Raw genomic sequence first — 20,512 nt, 5'->3', positions numbered from 1 at the left:
CTGCTATAGTCTGTGGTTATTAGTTTCCAGTCTAATGACAAATGTTACAAATGCCTAAAAATGAATGGCAGTGTTAAAAGTTGTTTCCTTAAGTGTCTTTCAAATGAATGTAAAGATAAGATGATAGAAGATGGCCAATAGTCACTTCACTGAATATTCAATTATTAAAATGCTAATGAGGAAACTTGTTAACTTTGCAACAGATAGTATACAGGACCATTTTTAAATTTGTCAAGAGAAAAGCAATTAAATTCACTTAGGTGTTAACAGAAAGCATTCCATTTTTTGTTAAAACAGAAAAAAATGTATTTGCATTTATTTCACAGAAGACTTCCTTATCCTGCCTCTAGAGAGGCATTGTAAGTAATTGAAGAAGATCTTTTACATGTGAGGAGGAAATGTGTTCTAATAAATGGAACTATAAAAATTTTTAGCATCTCCTAAGTTTTGTTATCTAAACTCCTAGAGGGAAAGGTTTTCACTTTTACAGTGTATCCTAGAGTACTAGGAACTGGCCGAAATCCAGCAAATTCATTATAGAAGGGATAGATATTTTTAAAAGCCCAACAAAATTAAAGTATTTAGCTTAGTCAGTAGGAGTAGATATCAAGAGAAGGAAATAATGTTCTAATTTTTTTTTAGTCACTTTTAAGATTTATCTTTGCATAGGTGCATATGTGCTACACTTCTTATACCTTCTCAAATCCATACCTACAATTTTAATTTTATAACACTTTTGAAATTGTGGAAAATATAGTGGACAGTTAAGGACATAATTTTATTCAAGGAATTTCAGTAAAGAGTAAATGCATTAATAAGTAACATTAAAGAAATTACATGAGATGGAATTAAATAGGCAAGGAAGACTTTGTTAACAGACTACTGCAATGGAAGAGAGAGACTATCGCAATAGAGCAGAGATTGAACTCAAATCTGCCCAGACAAAAGATGGGATTTTAAGTGCTGGGATGAGCAAGCAGAAAAGTACCGAAGGATCTTAGGGAGAGAGGAGGCTGATCAATGGGCTTAGACTAACACTGTTGGCAAACTGGTACTTTTCAAAGTTAGGCTTCTGCTTCCCACAGAGATTGGGAGATGAGTGCTAGCTTTCTTTGTTGAGCTTTCCAAAGGGAAAAAAAAAACTGCAGGATTTTTTTAGTTGTATGATTTTTTTTGAAATTTAATTTAAATTCAATTAATTAACATATAATGTATTATTGATTTCAGAGGCAGGGGTCAGTGATTCATCAGTCTTCTATAACACCCAGTGCTCATTACATCACATGCCCTCCTTAATGTCCGTCACCCAGTTATCCATCTCCCCTCCCCTTTCTTGATGGTTACATTTTAAAGGAAGGGCCCCCAATTCCTTGAGAAAGACATTCTAGGTTATAAAACTGGCAAGAGGCTGGAAAAAGATACACATCTTGAAGCGGCATGGAATGATTTTACAATTCCAAGTTTTCTCAAGTCAATGCTCTAGGAAAAGGGAAGCCAGGGCCTATTGTCAGGAAGAAATGTCTAAAGGTTAGTTTAGGAGAAGGTTAAGCCTGTTTGATTAGGAAAGTCTGAAGAGGAGAAAATTTGGAGTTTTATACCAAAAAAGACTCCTTGGGGTACAGTGGGGATATACTTTAACTGATTGAGGAAAGGTGGAGGTATGATACATTTCAGAAATGGCTATTTCTCAGGACAAGAAAGGATTGGGGGAGGATTTCCCCACCTCACTGTCTTTTTTACCCTCTATTCTAAACCATTCCATTCAGTGAACACAGGGCTAAGGTTGAGTTCGACATTGTTAAACCTATACAAGATCTCCATTCATTAAAGGATGATGCAATTAGATTTAGAATACTCTGTTTTCTAAGTGGGCACCTTTTCCAGGATTCTTCTGTTTTAATTTAAATTCAAGTTAGTTGATGCATAGTGTAGTATTGGTTTTAGGAGTAGAATTTAATGATTCATCACTTACATATAACACCCAGTGCTCATCCTAACAAGTGCCCTCCCTAGTTATTATTGATTTCAGAGGCAGGGGTCAGTGCCCATCACCCATTTAGCCTGTCCACCCACAGACCTCCTCTGCAACAGCCCTCAGTTTGTTCTTTATAGATAAGATCTGTTTTCTGAATTGCTTTCTCCCCTGTTCATCTGTTTTGTTTCTTAAATTCTATATACGAGTGAAATCTTGTGGTATTTGTCTTTCTCTGACTGACTTATTTCACTTAGCGTAATACTTTCTAGATCTTTACACATCACTGCAAATGACAAGATTTCATTCGTTTTTATGGCTGAGTAATATTCCATTGTATAAAAATAGCACCTCTTCTTTATCCATTCATCAGTTGATAGACATTTGGGCTCTTTCCTAATTTGGCTACTATCAATCCTGCTACAAATATCATGGTACATGTGTCCCTTTGAGTAGGTATTTTTGTATCCTTTGGGTAAATACCCAGTAGTGCACTTGCTGGATCATAGAGTAGTTCTATTTTTCGCTTTCTGAGGAAACTCCATATTGTTTTCCAAAGTAGAATGCACTTTGCATTCCCAACAGTGCAAAAGCGTTCCCCTTTCTCCACATCCTTACCATCTTTTGTTTCCTGTGTTGTTAATTTTAGCCATTCCTGACAAGTGTGAGGTGAAACTTCATTGCAATTTTAATTTATATTTCCCTGATGATGAGTGATGTTGAGCATCTTTTTATATGTTTGTTAACCATCTGGATATCTTCTTTGGAAAATGTCTATCACGTCTTCCCATTTTTAAACGGGATTATTTGTTTTTTGGGGGGTGTAGAGTTTGATAAGTTCTTTATAGATTTTGGATACTAACCCTTTATCAAATATGTCATTTGCAAATATCTTCTCCCCTTCTGTAGGTTGCCTTTTAGTTTTATTGTTCCCTTCATTGTGCAGAAGCTTTTTATTTTGATGAAGTCTCAGTGGTTCATTTTTGCTTTTGTGTCCCTTGCTTCTGGAGAGGTGTCTAATAAGAAGCTGCTGCAGCTGAGGTCACAGAAGTTGCTGTCTGTGTTCTCCTTGAGGGTTTTGATGGTTTCTTATCTTATATTTAGGTCTTTCATCCATTTTGTATTCATTTTTATGTGTAGTGTAAGAAAGTGGTACAGTTTCATTCTTCATTTTGCTGCCCAGGAATAAATCCCACTTGGTGAACAGTCCTTTTAATGTACTGTTGGATTTGATTAGACTATCTTATTGAGAATTTTTGCATTCATGTTCATCAAAGATATTGGTGCATAATTCTCCATTTTAGTGGGATCTTTTTCTGGTTTTGGGATCAAAGTAATCCTGGCCTCATAGAAGTTTGGAAGTTTTCCTTCCATTTCTATTTTTTGGATCATTGTGAAAAGAATAGGTATTAAATCTTCTTTAAATGTCTAGTCAAATTTCCCTGAGAAGCCATCTGGCCCTGGACTCCTGTTTGTTGGGAGATTTTTAACTACTGGTTCAATTTATTTGATGGTTATGAGTATGTTCAAATTTTCTATTTCTTCCTGTTTTAGTTTTGGTAGTTGATATCTTTTAAAGAATTTATTCATTTCTTCCAGATTGCCCAATTTGTTGGCATATAATTATTCCTAATGTTGTAAAAATTATTTATATTTCTGTGGTGTTGGTTGTGATTTCTTCTCTTTCATTGGTGATTTTATTTATTTGGGTCCTTTTTTCTTTTTGATGAGTCTGGATAGGGGTTTATCAATTTTGTTAATTCTTTCAGAGAACCAGCTTCTAGTTTCATTGATCTGTTCAACTGTTTTTTTTTTAAATTTCTATATCATTTATTTCTGCTCGAATCTTAATATTACCCTCTTCTGATGGTTTTAGGCTTTATTTACTATTTTTCTAGTTCCTTTAGGTGTAAGATTAGGTTGAGTATTTAAGACTTTTCTTCTTGAGGAAGGCCTATATTGCTATGAACTTCCCCCTTAGGATCACCTTTGCTGCGTCCCATGACACCTTTGCTGTCATGTTTTCATTTTCATTTGCTTCCATGTATTATTTTCACCTTTAATTCCTGATAAACCCATTCATTCTTTAGGAAGACTAAGTCTAACTTCCATGTATTTATGGGCTTTTACAGGATTCTAGTCGCAGTGATGACTTCATTGATTAGCACATAACAGAGTCAATCTAGGTAAAATATTCTATTCCCAAAGCATTCCTTTAATCATAATAGCAGTTTGACTGCAAGTCACAGAGTTCTTCTGTTTATGGCCTTCTCTTTGCTTTTTAAATATTTTGTCTTTTCTACTATGATTGTTGGTTAATTTCCGTTTGTTACGATTTCCTGCTTATTCTTCAGAATACTAATCCCTCAAATTTGTATTGTGCTCTACAGATTGCAGACTTTTGTTTATATTATCTCATCTGATAATTGCCCCAATATTCTGTGAAGTAGTCAAGAGCAGGAATCTGCAAACTTTCCTTAAAGGACCAGATGGTAAAGATTTTAGGCTTTCTGTACCATAAGGTCTCTGTGACAACTACGCAACTCCGATTTTGTGGCATGAAAACAACCACATTCAATATGTGAATGAACGAACATGAATGTGGTTTTTTTAAAAAAGATTTTATTTATTCATCAGAGAGAGAAAGACAGAGACAGAGACACAGGCAGAGGGAGAGAAGCAGGCTCCATGCAGGGAGCCCAACATGGGACTGGATCCCAGAACTCCGGGATCACGCCCTGGGCTGAAGGTGGCGCTAAACCGCTGAGCCACTGGGACTGCCCATGAATGTGTTTTAATAAAATGTTCATGGACCCCAAAACTTGAATTTCATATATTTTTTCTTGAGTCATGATATATTAATCCTATGATTCCCCCACCCCCACCCCCAACTATCCTTAGCTTGTTCATCATACAAAACCAAGTGGCAGGTCAAATTTGGCTTCTGAGCTACAGGTTGCTGACTATTGGTTTAGATGGTAAAGTAATTAAATGTTTGAATTTTATCTCTACTACTTACTAACACTGAAGTCTTGAGTAAATAACTTTATCTTGAGCTGCCATTTCCATGTTTTCACAGTAGAAAAAGTGTCTATTTTATACTTCCACAAGAAAATAAAATGAGCATCAGTGAGACAAAATACAAGGTTTGTAGAATTGGTAGGTCCTCAATATTCTCTTCCTTATATTATGCTATGGATGAGGGATTTAAGTTTCAGAAGCTAAGTGATCTGCCCAGGACCAAAGCTAGGACTTTGAATTCAAATCTCTTGTACATCTGCTGGATTCTGACCAAGCTGTCTCCTTTTTGCAAGGCAGTTGCATACAGTGGGGTCTTTCTCAATCTTGGACCTTTCTCAGACATGCAGTTCACTTCTACTTCCTGTCATCTTCATCACTTAGTTCTTAGTATTCTAAACAAATTTTTTTTTTTTTTTTTTTTTTTTTAGATCTAAGCAAAACTTAGAAATAGGGCTTGGTAATTCTGTCTACTAATCTCCTAAGCTTCTACTCACTAGAGACCACCAGGCTTCCTTTCCACCAGGAAAAGCTCATTTGTATCATATCACCTTATATATTGTGTGAGGATACTCCCCTGGATTACAATGGACAGATGGCAGTGGAAAATTTGAGAGAATTAAGACAATTTTATAACAGAGCATAAGATATGCTTATATTTGCAAATACAATGTGCTAATGTTTTCACTAAAATACGAAAAAGCTGTTGGTTACATTCACAGTGCAACTAGCTTAAGCAACTAGCTTAAATACATAGATAATGTCTACCTAGCTCTGGGTTCTGATTTCTCTTTGCCATTCTGGTAGTTAGAATACTTACCTGTAAACTCCACAGTCTGTGGGATATCTTACTTCAATACAGAGCTCTCATATCTAACAGTTTTGTCATAAACTGTGCTTTGATTGTCTCTTGTGTTCTGAAAGGTCTTTTGCAGTGTTCTTGTCCAAGAGGTATGCAGAAAACATTCAATTTCATTTTTCATCCTGAAGAGATTGATTTTTATGCATATGTCAGCCCAATTGAGATTTCTGTGCAATGATTTCATTGTCTCTGAAAGAATTGCATTTCAGAAACTGTATCCAGGTTATCTAAATCTGCCATTCACAGGAATGTTAGCAAGTAGGCATTATTGCTTAATCAATTTTGTTTCACAAAATAAATGCAACATTATAAAATTGAAAACATTCCATGTTGGACTTCATTTTTGCAAGGGCAATTTGAAAAAGAAAATAAATGCCCATTGGCAAAAGGTCATCTTGTTTTCCAGAAAATATACTATAGAAATACCTTAGGTAAGGATTTTAAAAACAGACCTGCAACAATAATCAATGTGAGTTTTAAATAAGAATTTGGCATTGTGATCTTCAGTTATATTGCAAGCGTAAGATTAGGCTTCTCTGCTTCTAAGAGATAGAGGTAAGTTTTATTCTATATTGGTTTCATTTTATTTTTTTATTGTACAGTTTATATTTTACATTATCTTCAAAGTTTATTATTATTTCATTAAATGATCAATACTACCATCCTAAAGAAAATTTGAAAAAAGAAAAAAGGGAAAGATGTTACCTCTATTTATACTTTAGTGTCTTTGTTCTCTTATGCAAATTTGTTTCTTTTTAATATATTGCTATTCACATCTGCAGATTTGGTCACCTCTTTTATTTCTACAAATTAAATGGTGCTATTTTAAGAATCAGTATGCCAGTTTAAGTAGGAAGTCTATCTCCCTTTCCATTCATTCCCTGGAAGTCTGGAGTTTACTCAGACTATAAGAAAGCACAACTGAAAGCCATGCCCAAGTAGAGAGGGCTAAGTTTCTAACGTTTGCTGCTGCCTGTGGTGCTATGGGCTCTTCCTCTTACATCATGTTTCATTTGGTTAACAGTCATTCATAATATGAAAATCTTGCCAATCGTGTGTGCTGCCCCAGCTCCCAGTATAGACCAGTGTGGGCTTTTGAGGCCTGTGACTTTAAGGGGGTAGTCTCTTCTTTTGATGTTAGACATAAGCCCAGCTGCCCCATACTGGTTTCCAGGGTGCTCTTCCAGGGCCCAACTTCTACAATACAAACCATAGTCTTTCCCCATCAAAGAAAAGGCCAGCCTATCCAGAAACACAGCACTTTGATTGGGTTTATGGTGGTGTGAGTTGATCTACAATCCTATCTCTATCTTCAGTTTGTTGGATCTTTTTGGGGTCAGACAGTTTTCCTTTTTGATCCCTGAAAACAAATTGTTCATTCCACTTCTTTCTTGGACAATGAAAATATCCTATGATGGCTACCTGTGTAGTTGTCAAGAGCAGACCCTTCCATAGCTTACCTGATAGAGTCTCCTTTTTTACTTTTTATTTATTTATTTTTTTAAAAGATTTTATTTATTTATTCATGATAGACATGGAGAGAGAGAGAGACAGAGACAGAGACAGAGAGGCAGAGAGAGAAGCAGGCCCCATGCTGGGAGCCTGACGCAGGACTTGATCCTGGGACTCCAGGATCATGCCCTGGGCCAAAGGCAGGCGCTGAACTGCTGTGCCACCCAGGGATCCTCTCTTTTTTTATGTTTTAAAACAGAGGTCTTTGTAGTATATCCTTTTTGGAAAAGAGAGTTTGAATGACTTCAAGGATTTGGGAAAAGTTTGTTTACTTGCTGTAAGAGCGACAATAATCTGTTACTGTATCATCTGGGTGAGTTATCTCCCAAGTACTATCTGGGTGACTTTAAATGTTCTATTCAAAGAGTTCTTTTTTGAACTCCAATTAGGTACGTTTGGGATTTTTTTTTAATAACTTCTTACTTTTACTCCTCCTGTGATTAATTTTGAACTTTGTTCTGTAAGATTTCCATAACTTCCCCTTCCAATTATTTTTTTAACTTGTCTACTGACTTATTTCTACAATGCTTTTGTTTACAACAGCGTTTTATCAATCTTTAAATTTCCATTTTAATCCAGTTCTATTCTATTGTCATGTTTGCAATATAGTCTTTGATTTCTCTGTGAATGTTAATTATAGTGTTTATGACTGTTAATTTCATGTTCAACCTTGGCTGGGCTGAGGGGTGTCCAGATGGCTGTGGAGACTTTTCTTGGTGTGTCGATGAGGGTGCTTCTGGAAGAGTTTACTATTCAATTCAGTAGACTAAGATCCCTCCCACCAATGTGGGTTGGCATCATCCAATTCATTGAAGGCCTGAATAGAACAAAAAGGCAAAGGAAGGGAGAATTCTTTTTCTTCCTAAACTATAATGGCCATATTCCGCCCTTGAACATTGGAACTCCTCGTTTTTGAGTCTTTGGACTCAAACTGAATTATACACCATATGCTTCCCTAGTTTACCAGCTTGCAGATGGCAGATTATGGGATTTATCAGCCTTCACAGCTGTGTGAGCCAATTCCTCTATCTCCTATGAATTCTGTTTCTGTGGAGAACCTTGACCAATACATTGTTGAAAGTATTTTATTTTTTCTACATTGTTTCTATTAACTCCACATTCCTTTTCTTTTTGTTGGTCTCTCCAAATCCTATTAGACTTCTCTTTATGTCTTATGATCCACGCTATTTAAGTGTGCAAGTCTTATTGTCCTATGGACTTGGCTATTCATAAGAACTGCAAAGTATATGTGAGTTATCTCTCAGGAGAATCTGTTTCTGCAAAAGAAATTTTCCAGTTTCTTGTTTGAGATGTGTAGTTATGGCTGCCAGCATTTGGATGGCTGAGTTAGGGAAAGCATTGAAATGCTTAGTGTATCCTCTTAATTCTCTGGTTTGGACTAGTGACTGAGGTCTGCTCTTTGCAGTCTCATGGCTCTGACTCCAGAATCTCACTGTTGCTGAGAAGAAAAGATCAGTTGCCTGTTTGCATAGACTGGAGAAGGGGATCTGGAGGGCCATCTGCTCTTATACCATTATTCAAGTAGTGCTGTTTTCAGCCAATCTTGCCATCCTATCTTCAGACACACGTGATGCATTTAATTTCTGAGGCTTTTCAAAGATCTAATTGCTGCTGCTGGTTTTCCTTCTGTAGGAAATGAAATGTCCACTCTTTCTGCTTTGCAAAGTAAGGTTGGAAATCAGCCATCTACTTTTCTATCTTGCAAAAATTATTGCCACCTTTATCTCATGTTACCCTCTCTCCTAGTGTATTTGTCTTTTGTAATTGAAAACTTTCTTATCTTTACTTTGGTGAATGAAACATGAATTACCACCTGTGAGTAGTGATTCACAAAGTCAATCTATGAGCAAAAACTTTTATATCTAGAAAATTTTGTTCAAGCAGGCTGATGTACTATACCAACCAGAGCTATTTAATACAATGAGAGGATAACTTCATCAAACAGCAACCTATTCTAGGAGAATCTTATAAAATATTTGACTATAATAAGACTTGCCTGAGTTCCATAAGGTGAGTTGCCAATAATGAAGAACAATCTAACTTTCCCTCTGATAATCCAAAGCAATATGGACTTGGGGATTTTTGTCTTAATACAGAAGAGATGTGCAATTTTGTCTAGTTATCTGAAGCTCTAAGATAGCTTAAAAATAAGGAAATTAGATGGTGGACAAAACATGAAAAATACTTAACAGCTGCCAGGTACTTTAGATTTTATTAATCCATATATATCTCGCAAATAGGTACAATCATTTTCCGTATTTCACAGATAGCCCAAGTTGACTAATATAGACTGCCTATCATAACAAAATACCACAAACTGGGTATTAAACCACAAATTTATTTTCTCATGGTTCTGGAGGCTAGAAGTTGCAGATTGAGGTACTGGCAGATTCATTTTCTCCTGGGACTTTTTTGCTGGCTTGTAATTGATTACCTTCTCATGGTGTCTTCACATGGCCTTTCTTCCGTTCACATGTAGAGAAAAAGATCTTATCTCTTCCTCCTTTAAAGACACCAGTCCAATGTCAATAGGGTCCTAACTTTATGACTTCATTTAACCCTAATTACATCACTAAAGACTCATTTTCCAAACAATATAGACATATTGGGATTAGGGCTTCAATGTATGAATTTTAGGGGGACATATTTAGTTTATAAAAGAGTTTGAAACAAAAGGAGGGTCCTATAGAATGTAAGTGGCAGAGGGCAGCTTGGCTCCAGAGTTCATGTTTAAATATTAGACTACTGTGTCTCAGAGTAGATTGGTCAAATATTTTTTCAACCACATTTTGTTTTTTTTTGTCATGTTGAGGAAGTGATTGAATCATTATTACCTTGGTACTTTCCTATCTTAGGCTACAAGCAGTAGCGGAAGCCTCTTAACCAGCTAGTATGAATAGATCACATCTAAGCCTTTCCTCATGGTGGTATATGTATGTTGGCTTTTGTCAATTAATTTTATTAAGCAAAAAGACTTAGGCATAAGATAAACCTTTCCTTTCTTGTGTTTTCTATATCTACTAGGAAATGAAGTGTATGGATGGATTAATTACATTAATACTAGTTAATATTTTAGGAGAGTAGAATATTTTTATTTCCTTTCAGTATTATGACTATTAAAAGGATTGCTTATATTAGAGAGAAGAATCTTTTGTGTATGAATTATTTACATGTTTAAAATATTTTTATGATAGATGATATATGTTCATGATGAAGCAATTCAAAATATATAAGCATATGGGATGAAAAGCAACATTGTATTCTATTTCCAATCATCAGTTAGCTAAGTTTCCCTCACCAGAAGTAATCAAGGTTGTAGTTTATTAAATGTTCTAATTTTTAGTTGTATAATTAGTCAGGCTATTATATTGTAGTGTTAACTTTTAAAATATGACTAGCCAAATGGAATGTAAAAAGAGCATGCTCACAGCATCTCTATTAGGAAATGCTTGGTAGAAATAATAATGGTCATTAAACTAAAACTGAATATAGTACTTGGTGGTGAATACTCATTGAATGATTGATTATAGCTGTTAGTCATGTTTCCTTGATTTTCTTTTTTTAAGATTTTCTTTATTTACTCATGAGAGACAGAGAGAGAGAGAATGAAAGAGAAGGCAGAGACACAGGCAGAGGGAGAAGCAGGCTCCATGCAGGGAGCCCGACGTGGGACTCGATCCCTGGTCTCCAGGATCAGGCCCTGGGCTGAAGGCGGCACTAAACCACTGAGCCACCCGGGCTGCCCTCATGTTTCCTTGACAAGATTATCTCTTAGACTATATGAAGATGTTGCTAGTTAATGTGTTAGTATATATGCTTTTTATATATGAAAAAAGACAAGAGCTTAAGGCTTATTACTTTTACAATAAAATATTTAAACATTCCCAATAAGAAAAATTATTTTTTTAGTTGACATACAATGTTAAATTAGTTTCAGATGTATAATATAGTGATTCAACAAGTTTAAGTTATGCTATGCTCACAAGTGTCACTACCATCTAGGTGCCATTTGGCAATATACAATGCTATTAGAATACCATTGGCTAATTATATTCCCTTTGCTGTATGTTTTATTCCAATGAATTCTTTCCATTTTCTGGAAGCCTGTATCTCCCACTCCCCTTCACTCATTTTGCCCATCCTCCCAACCCATGCACCTCTTTCAGACACATTCTAAAAACTTTACTCCCTCCTCCATGTTTTATTTATATGTTGTCATGTTTTACATCTTTTTATTCCTAATTTTCTTATGTCTAATTATGGCCTTTTCTCTTCCACCTAAAGAAGTCCTTGGGGCATCAGGGTGGCATAGTCCTTTAAGTATCTGACTCTTGGTTTTGACATAGGTCAAAATCCTGTATGTGGGATCAAGCGCCCTGTCAGGCTCCTCAGTGTGAAGTCTGCTAAAGTTTGCTCTACTCCTCCCTATAATATGCTCTTGTTCTCTATCTAAAATAAATAAATCTTTAAAAAAATAAAAACAAGTCCTTTTAACATTTCTTGAAAGGCGAGTTTAGTGGTGATAAACTCCTTTAACTTTTGTTTGGGAAAGTTTGTCTCTCTCATGCTGAATGATAACCTTACCTGGTAGAATATTCTTGGTTGTAGGTTTGTTTGGTTTTGTTTTGTTTTCCTTTCAGCACTTTGAATATATCATGTCACTTCTTTCTGGCCTGCAAAGTTTCTGCTGAAAAATCAGCCAATAGCCTAGTGAGGTTTCCCTTGTATATAACTTTCGTTTCTCTCTTGTTGCTTTTAAGATTATCCTTAACCTTTGACATTTTAATATGTGTTCTCATGTGGACCCCCTTGGATTCATCTTGTTTGGACCTTTCTGTGCTTCCTAAACCTGAATGTCTGTTTTCTCCCCTAGATTAGGGAAAGTTTCAGTTATTTCTTCAAATAAGTTTCCTGCTCCTTCCTCTCTTCACCTTTTGAGACCCCAATAATGCAAATGTTTGTTTATTTGATGTTGTCCAAGACCTCTCTTAACCTATTTCCATAAAAAAAAAATCCTTTTTCTTTCCTGTTATTCAGTTTGGATGCTTTCCTTTACCTTATTTTTCAGATCACCAATTTGTTCTGCATTTGCTAATCTACTGTTGACTCCCTTTAATTAATTCATTTCAGTTCTTTTGGTTTTTTATATTTTCTGTCTCTTTGTTGAAGGGCAAACTTAGTAAGAGTTTTTCATCTCTTCTCTCTTCTCTGGTAAGCATCTTTACAATCATTATTTTAAACTCTTTATCAGGCATATTGATTATCTCTTTTTCAGATAGTTCTTTTTTAAGATTTTGTCTTGTTCTTTTGGAGCATATTCCTCTACCTCCCCATTTTGCTTGACTTTCTGTTTGTTTCTGTGAATTAGGCAGAATAACTACTTTACTAAGCTTGAATAAGTGGTCTTTTATATGGTCACCCCATGCATAATCTGTGTGTGCTTGGTGACTTTTGTTGGCTGGCTGGAGCTGTGGCTGGCATGCAGTGAGTTTCCTGGGGCATACCATGTTGGGGCTGCCCTTGTTAGCATGACTGCAGTTGAAGTAAAACTGTGGGCTGAGGTGGTCCTGAGAATCTCTGTGTGAAGAGGGCACTTTGGCAGAACAGTTGAAACTGAAGTGGGTACAGGTTGAGTGGAGAGGTCCTAAGGCTTTATGCACAGAAGGCACCCAGACATATTCTTTTGATTCTTAATGCAAGTGAGAGAACATTGAAGAGCACTGATAAACTTCACTAAGCCATTTCTTGTTCATATGATTTTTATTTAGCAATATTTGCTGACAAGTAGTAGAAACATTAATCAAAACTGATTTATGATGTAACAGAAAAGTCCAAAATAGCGTCCATCAGGTCAGGCTTCACAGGGTAGCTTAACAAGGTTTTTGAAGACCTGCTGGTCCTTCAAGATGTCTGAAGTATTCTTACTGTGGTTTAACAGGAATTAATGCTGTATATTAAACAGTAAATGCTTGTGACAGGTTCATATGGAACATTTAACAGTTTTCATATTTATCCCTGAGTGGGCTAGAGTGTTTGTAATCTGGAAATATCTTGGATAGGAGACTTAGGTGTTCAAACCTACTAAGAGTTTATGCTTTCCCTCCATTTGTTAGGAAGGTCTGGGTCCAAATTTTAGTAACTATTGCCTAATTTTTTATATGTAAAAAGTAAGCTTTAATGCTATATCCTATTGTTGATGTGATAATGAATGAGTTTTTTGGATATAAAATGTTTAACATAAACTATAAATCGTATTAAACTCTCACAACTACTACTGATATGGTTATTAATACCCATATAGCTATTTTACCAATAACCTCTCCAAGCTCAGCTTCTAGTCTCTTGATTGCTCCCTTACTATACTCCTACCACACTAGTTTCCTTTCTGTTCTTCACTCAGGATTTCCACACTAATCTCTTTTCCTGAGACACTAACTCTCCTACTTCTTAACAGTTCTTTAATAAACTGTCACCTTGACAGAATAGCCCTCATGGCCCCCTATCCTTTTGTTCATTGCTATCTATGATTCTGCTATTGTCTGTCTTTTAAATAACACCATTTGATATATTTCTTATAATGTGTTTTCCCTACTACATGTAAGCTGTGTGAGAGAAAGGACTTTTTAAAAATCTATTGCTGTCTAGCAAATATTTAGAATTGGGCCTTCTGTGTAATGCTTACAAAATGAATGCACATTAATTTTTGGGGTCCATGTATATCTCTGGCCTTTGGCCTATGGAGAGCTCAATGGGATCTATAAGAAAAGTTGAGTCCTTCTATTTCCACCAATAGTTTGATTAAAATTAGAATTTAAAATTGTACTTGAGGACTTTAGTGAAGAAAACATAAAGACCATGCAGAGATATGTTCAGAACTCTATGCACTGCCCTGCCTAAGAAGGCTGTACATCTCCTACAAAAAGGGAGGAGGAAAGGGTATGCTGTTCTACAGCACAGGAATAATAGAGCCAAAAAAGCCATCTATTTTCAGGATTTCTCTCTTTCCAAGAAAAGATTGTCTTAACATTTTCTTGAGAATCTTAATATGATCTATGCTTTCAAAACAACATTAAAAACCTTTATAGAGGATGAGGTTGCATAGAATTGGACCTTCTATTTTGTGAGCTCCTTACAGAAAAATACTTTTTCTTTTCCCCAAAAATTACATACATTAGAAAGTGTAACTATGGTGGTGATTTAAAAGTTAGTGTGTCTCTCATAGATCAATGGAACAGAATGGAGAACCCAGAAGTGGACCCTCAACTTTATGGTCAACTAATATTCAACAAAGCAGGAAAGACTATCCACTGGAAAAAGGATAGTCTCTTCAATAAATGGTGCTGGGACAATTGGACAGCCACGTGCAGAAGAATGAAACTGGACCATTCTCTTACACCATACACAAAGATAAACTCAAAATGGATGAAAGATCTGAATGTGAGACAAGATTCCATCAAAATCCTAGAGGAGAACACAGGCAACACCCTTTTTGAACTTGGCTACAGCAACTTCTTGCAAGATACATCTATAAAGGCAAGGGAAACTAAAGCAAAAATGAATTATTAGGACTTCATCAAGATAAAAAATTTCTACACAGCAAAATAAACAGTCCACAAAACTAAAAGACAACCTACAGAATGGGAGAAGATATTTGCAAATGACATATCAGATAAAGGACTAGTATCCAAGATCTATAAAGAACTTATTAAACTCAACAGCAAAGAGTTAGAAATAGATCTGCCCTATGACCCAGCAATTGCACTGCTGGGATTTACCCCAAAGATACAGATGCAGTGAAACGCTGGGACACCTGCACCCTGATGTTTCTAGCAGCAATGCCCACAACAGCCAAACTGTGGAAGGAGCCTCGGTGTCCATCGAAAGATGAATGGATAAAGAAGATGTGGTCTATGTATACAATGGAATACTACTCAGCCATTAGAAATGACAAATACCCACCATTTGCTTCAACATGGATGGAACTGGAGGGTATTATGCTGAGTGAAGTAAGTCAATCGGAGAAGGACAAACATTATATGGTCTCATTCATTTGGGGAATATAAATAATAGTGAAAGGGAATAAAGGGGAAAGGAGAGAAAATGAGTGGGAAATATCAGAGAGGGAGACAGAACAAGAGAGACTCCTAAACTCTGGGAAAAGAACAAGGGGTGGTGGAAAGGGAGGTGGGCGAGGGGTGGGGGTGATTGGGTGACGGGCACTGATGGTGGCACTTGATGGGATGAGCACTGGGAGTTATGCTATATGTTGGCAAATTGAATTCCAATAAAAAAAAAAAGTTAGTGTGTCTCTTACTGCTGCACCCCTCCACTCCCTGCCAAATTCATGTGTTGAAATCCTAATCCTCCAATGTGATAGTATTAGGAGATGGGGCCTTTGGGAAGTGATTATTCCATCAGGTATGGTCCTTATGAAAGAGATTAATATTTTTATAAAAGAGAACCCATAGAAATCCCTAGCTCCTTATGTCATGTGAGGATGAAGCCTACAACTCAAAAAAGGGAATTAACTTGACCGTGGTGACATCCTGATCTCTGACTTCTCAACCTCCAGAATTGTGAAAAATAAATTGCTGCTGTCTATAAGCTACATAGACTGTGGCATTTTATCATAGCAGCCCCAACAGACTAAGAGAAGTGTGTAGGATTGTTCTCTGGTTTAGATGTGGTAACCTCTCACAACCATATAAGAGGGACATACTGGTGTGGACTTAAAATTAATCATTTATTTCTTAAAGTGACCACTAATTTGAAGCTATTTCTTGATTCTCATTTCATCCTGCTCTCAATTATTTAAGCTATTGATATGGGCAGCCCTGGTGGCACAGCGGTTTAGCACTGCCTGCAACCTAGGGCGTGATCCTGGAGACCCTGGATTGAGACCCTGGATTTGAGCCTGCTTCTCCCTCTGCCTGTGTCTCTGCCTCTCTCTCTCTCTCTCTATGTCTATTATGAATAAATAAATAAATAAAATCTTAAAAAAAATAAATAAACAAATAAGGAGGCCTTTAACTGGGGTCATCAGTATAATCACAGGAAAGTCATAGTTCTTTGGACTAGCCACCTAATTTCAATAAATTTCAACATCTTCATTAATGAAAGATCCAAATGATAGTCTTGAGAATTAGAAAATACCTAATAGTTTTTGTATAATATTTGACATACAGTAAGGTATTTTTTTAAAGCTATTTATCTCTTTATATCCAGAGACAGGCTATATTCCCAATATAAGGGATCTTTTCCCCCCACTCAGCTAAATGATGCAAACCAATCCAATTACAACTATTTTCTTCAGTTTTGTTTTGCTTAAGTTAGTGGTAAGAGTCAATACCAATCAAATATTAGGGATCATTAAATAGAAGGCTTGGGAATTATGAGTTGACTCAGTTTCCTCCCATCCTCTAGAAGAAGCAATCTAGAGTACAAAAAAAAATTCACACAGAATATTTTATGAACCATTGTCAAAGAGACAGAGGATCTTAGAGGAAGTTCAAGTCCTTTTATTTATTTATTTTTTTTAGGTTTCCTTGCAATCCACCTGCCCCAATACCTTCCTTTCGTTTTAGGAGAAACTCTCAGATACTTTTCAACAGATTCTCATTTTTACTCAGAAATTTCAAGCTGAGTTTCTAATACAGCTGCCAAAATAACTGAGTGATAAACAAATGCATATCTAGGTTTCAGTCAAGAATTCTAATTGGAACTACTGAACAAGTAAACAAGAACTAAAAATTGTTTTGATTACTTCTAAACATAAGCAAAAGAGTAGAAGACAAGTGATTTAGGTAGTAAAATTATTTTAAGCAAAATACTACGTTTACATTTTATACTTACTTGAATCTTTAAAACTTGACATAGTATGCTATGAAAATCTTAATTTTGTTTTATGCGCAAGATTTAAATAATGCAAATTCCCTCAAATGAAAAATTCATCTTGAATTTAGGTTTCCAGCTGTGTTTATACTCCTGACACATGGCAATAGCAATTTAACTGAAAAACACAAATATTGACTATACTTATGATTAATCTCACATTTTGCAAAGTTTCAATTATGCAAGCATTAAAGGATGCAACCCTCATATAAAATATGGTATTTCATGTTATCAACTAATCACTAGTCTGGCTTATCCCTGAAAATTGTTACCTGTTGGTTAAAAAGAATAACCAAAGGCAAACTGTAGTCAGAAGTTGATTTTAAAATCACTGGGTACAAAATTAACAAGAAAAAAACCCCTTAGATTATTAGAAATTTTTATTTAAATATAGTCAATTATATATCTTAAGCATTGATTAGTAGGACATAATAAAGGATAAGAATTGATAAAAGAATGTACATTCTCTCCAATTTTGTTTAAGATCCTTAGACATCAATAAAAATAAGTTTAGTTAAGTTTTTTTTGTAATTAAAGCTACGATGCACCAGTATGTATTAGAAAACTTGGTTATATATCTATATCTAGCAACAGTAAAGTAATGAAACTGGATCAGAAATATAATGACAAGCAATGCTAGTAACTAAAACATATTGAATATTCGAGTATCTTTCAATGGTTTCTATATATATTAATTCCTTTAATCCTTAAATATGTGTGTGACAACATAGTCTAATAGTAGTTTTAAGGTTAAGAGGCTGTAATACAAAGGTGCTGAATAATTCTATCATGGTCAAATACTTAGGTTAATACCTAATATTTGAAGTCTGGTTCTAGGGATATGTACGCTGAAAGACTATTCTGTCTCTCATAACTAGCCATGAATTTTAGAAATTAAAATATCATAGGCTGAATATTTGTGTCCCCTTCATAATTCTGGTTTAATCCTACTCTTCAGTGTGATGGTATGAGGAGGGGGGCTTTGGGGAGGTGGCTAGATCATGAGGGCAGAGCTCCATGAGTGGGATTAGAGTTCCTTTATCCCTTACATCATGTGAAGACACAGCAAGAAGATGGCCTTCTATAAACCAGGAAATGGGTCCTCAGTAGACACCACATCTGCTGGCACTTTAATCTTGTATTAGCCTCCACAACTGAGAAATACTTGTTCTATAAGCCACTCAGTCTATGGTATTTTTGTGAGAGCAGCCTGAACAGAGAAAGACATAAGGTAATACTGCTGGTCTTAGCAGCAAAAATTAATTCCATCACTGCATTCAGTATGAAGCTACATTTTATGTACTGGTTAGAAGAACAGGGATAGGAGAGATAAGGAGGGTTGGGGGCAGCAGTGCGGCATTTTGAGTCACACAGAAGCAAAGACCCAGAGACTTATGATATTCTGAATGACAATAAAACCATAGGTCGGTCACTAGGGGATACTGGTTCACAGGCTCATCGGTGGGTAGAAGTCACAGGTGATGCCTTCTGGTAAAAGAGCAATTAAGAACAAAGGACATTTACTCTTCAGAAGCTATTTAAAAGTACCTTGAATATAGACATTATAGAAGTTAGAACAAAAATATTAAGAAAATAAGGTAGTGTATGAAATGAAACTGCATTTGGTACCGGACTCTAAGGAAAATGTGTGCGTGCGTGCGTGTGTGTGTGTGTGTGTGTGTGTGTGTGTAGACGTATATATGTTTATTCACAGTGCTGAGGAATGCTGATGGAAGCTTCAGAAGTAAGGGCTGTCCCAGAGGGAGAGTACCCTACAGCCTACATGAAACAGAGTAGGAAAACTGCAAGGCTGTTCTCGATAGAAGGACAATGTCTTCAGACTCTGAAGAACAAAGCAGAAGTAGAAATGAAAGATCACGTAAAAGTATCAATAACTTTTTCTTTTTTAGCATTTATTTATTTATTTTAAAGATTTTTTTATTTATAGAGACACAGAGAGAGAGAGAGAGAGAGAGAGAGACGCAGAGACACAGGCAGAGGGAGAAGCAGGCTCCATGCAGGGAGCCCGATGTGGGATTCGATCCCAGGTCTCCAGGATCAGGCCTTAGGCTGAAGGCGGCACTAAACCACTGAGCCCCCTAGGCTGCCCCTAAAGGCCTCCTTATAGCCAGTCCTATTGCCTTAAAACTTTGTAGTCCTTGCCTTCTTTGACTCTGGAATGGTCTGTTACTTAGATGAGAAAATATGACAGAGATGGCATATGATAATTCTGAGACTGTGTGTACTTCTGCTTGTTTTCTGACTCAAATGAGCTTGGCCATTATTGTATCTCAACCTTGCCATAAGAACATGCCTGATAGGGATCCCTGGGTGGCTCAGCGGTTTAGCGCCTGCCTTCAGCCCGGGGTATGATTCTGGAGTCCCTGGATCGAGTCCCACGTCTGGCTCCTTGCATGGAGCCTGCTTCTCCCTCTGCCTGTGTCTCTTCCTCTCATTCTCTTTGTGTCTCTCATGAATAAATAAATAAATTCTTTAAAAAATAATAAAAAAAAGACCATGCCTGATCTAGCTTGCTTGAGGTATGTATTCATGGAGTCCAGTCCATGGCCTGGACACTAACGTGGAGGAGAGCAGTTATCATGTGGCATGCTGAGGTCCACACACTTCACCAGGATGGCTCACTAGGACCCTACAAAAGAATTCTGTTGCTGCTACTGCCTATGCCTTTGTACCCCAAACAAACAAAAAAACACAACCTCAGGGTTATAGAGAAAAATCCCTAGTCATGATATACCAATGGCTCAACTAAGGGGTTAATTTAAACCCAATTTAAATCTATGATCCTTAAAACCACTAAAGCCACTATTGCCATGGGAGACTTTTAATCTTGGTGATACTGATTTTGATTCTCTGGCAAAAGAAACTGATATAAGTAAGTGGAGAGGATATCCTCCTCTACCCCAAGTATATCCAATAGACAGCAAAAACAGAATAAAAATGATAGAACAAAAACAAGGACAAATCTAACTCAGTTACAGAGAGAAATAAGACCTGAAACAGATTTGAAATTTGACCCAAGTAGAAAACCAAAATTTACTAAATGAATTTATCAACAAAGAGGAAAAAAATATATTTTGTGTCTCTATATAATGTTCTGAATTAACTGTAATATCTGCTGAAATGTAGTAATTGGCAAATCTTTATCAAATTAGTTACACTTTGACATTGCATTAAATTTAAACAAGATAATCCCTATGGTTTTAGGGGACTTACAA

General features: G+C 36.2%; 1 long non-coding RNA gene across 1 annotated transcript in view; it reads left to right on the top strand.

Annotated features, from left to right (window-relative positions):
• Positions 1–15,489, top strand: part of LOC140596080 (uncharacterized) — a 40,677-nt gene extending 25,188 nt beyond the window's left edge. The window contains exon 3 of the long non-coding RNA XR_011998119.1: positions 14,608–15,489. This is a non-coding gene — a long non-coding RNA (uncharacterized lncRNA). The remainder of the gene's footprint in view (positions 1–14,607) is intronic.
• The last annotated feature ends 5,023 nt before the right edge of the window (positions 15,490–20,512 follow it).

Source organism: Vulpes vulpes, chromosome 2, assembly GCF_048418805.1.
Source record: "Vulpes vulpes isolate BD-2025 chromosome 2, VulVul3, whole genome shotgun sequence".
Lineage (NCBI taxonomy): Eukaryota > Metazoa > Chordata > Mammalia > Carnivora > Canidae > Vulpes > Vulpes vulpes.
This window is presented reverse-complemented; position numbering and strand designations above follow the sequence as displayed.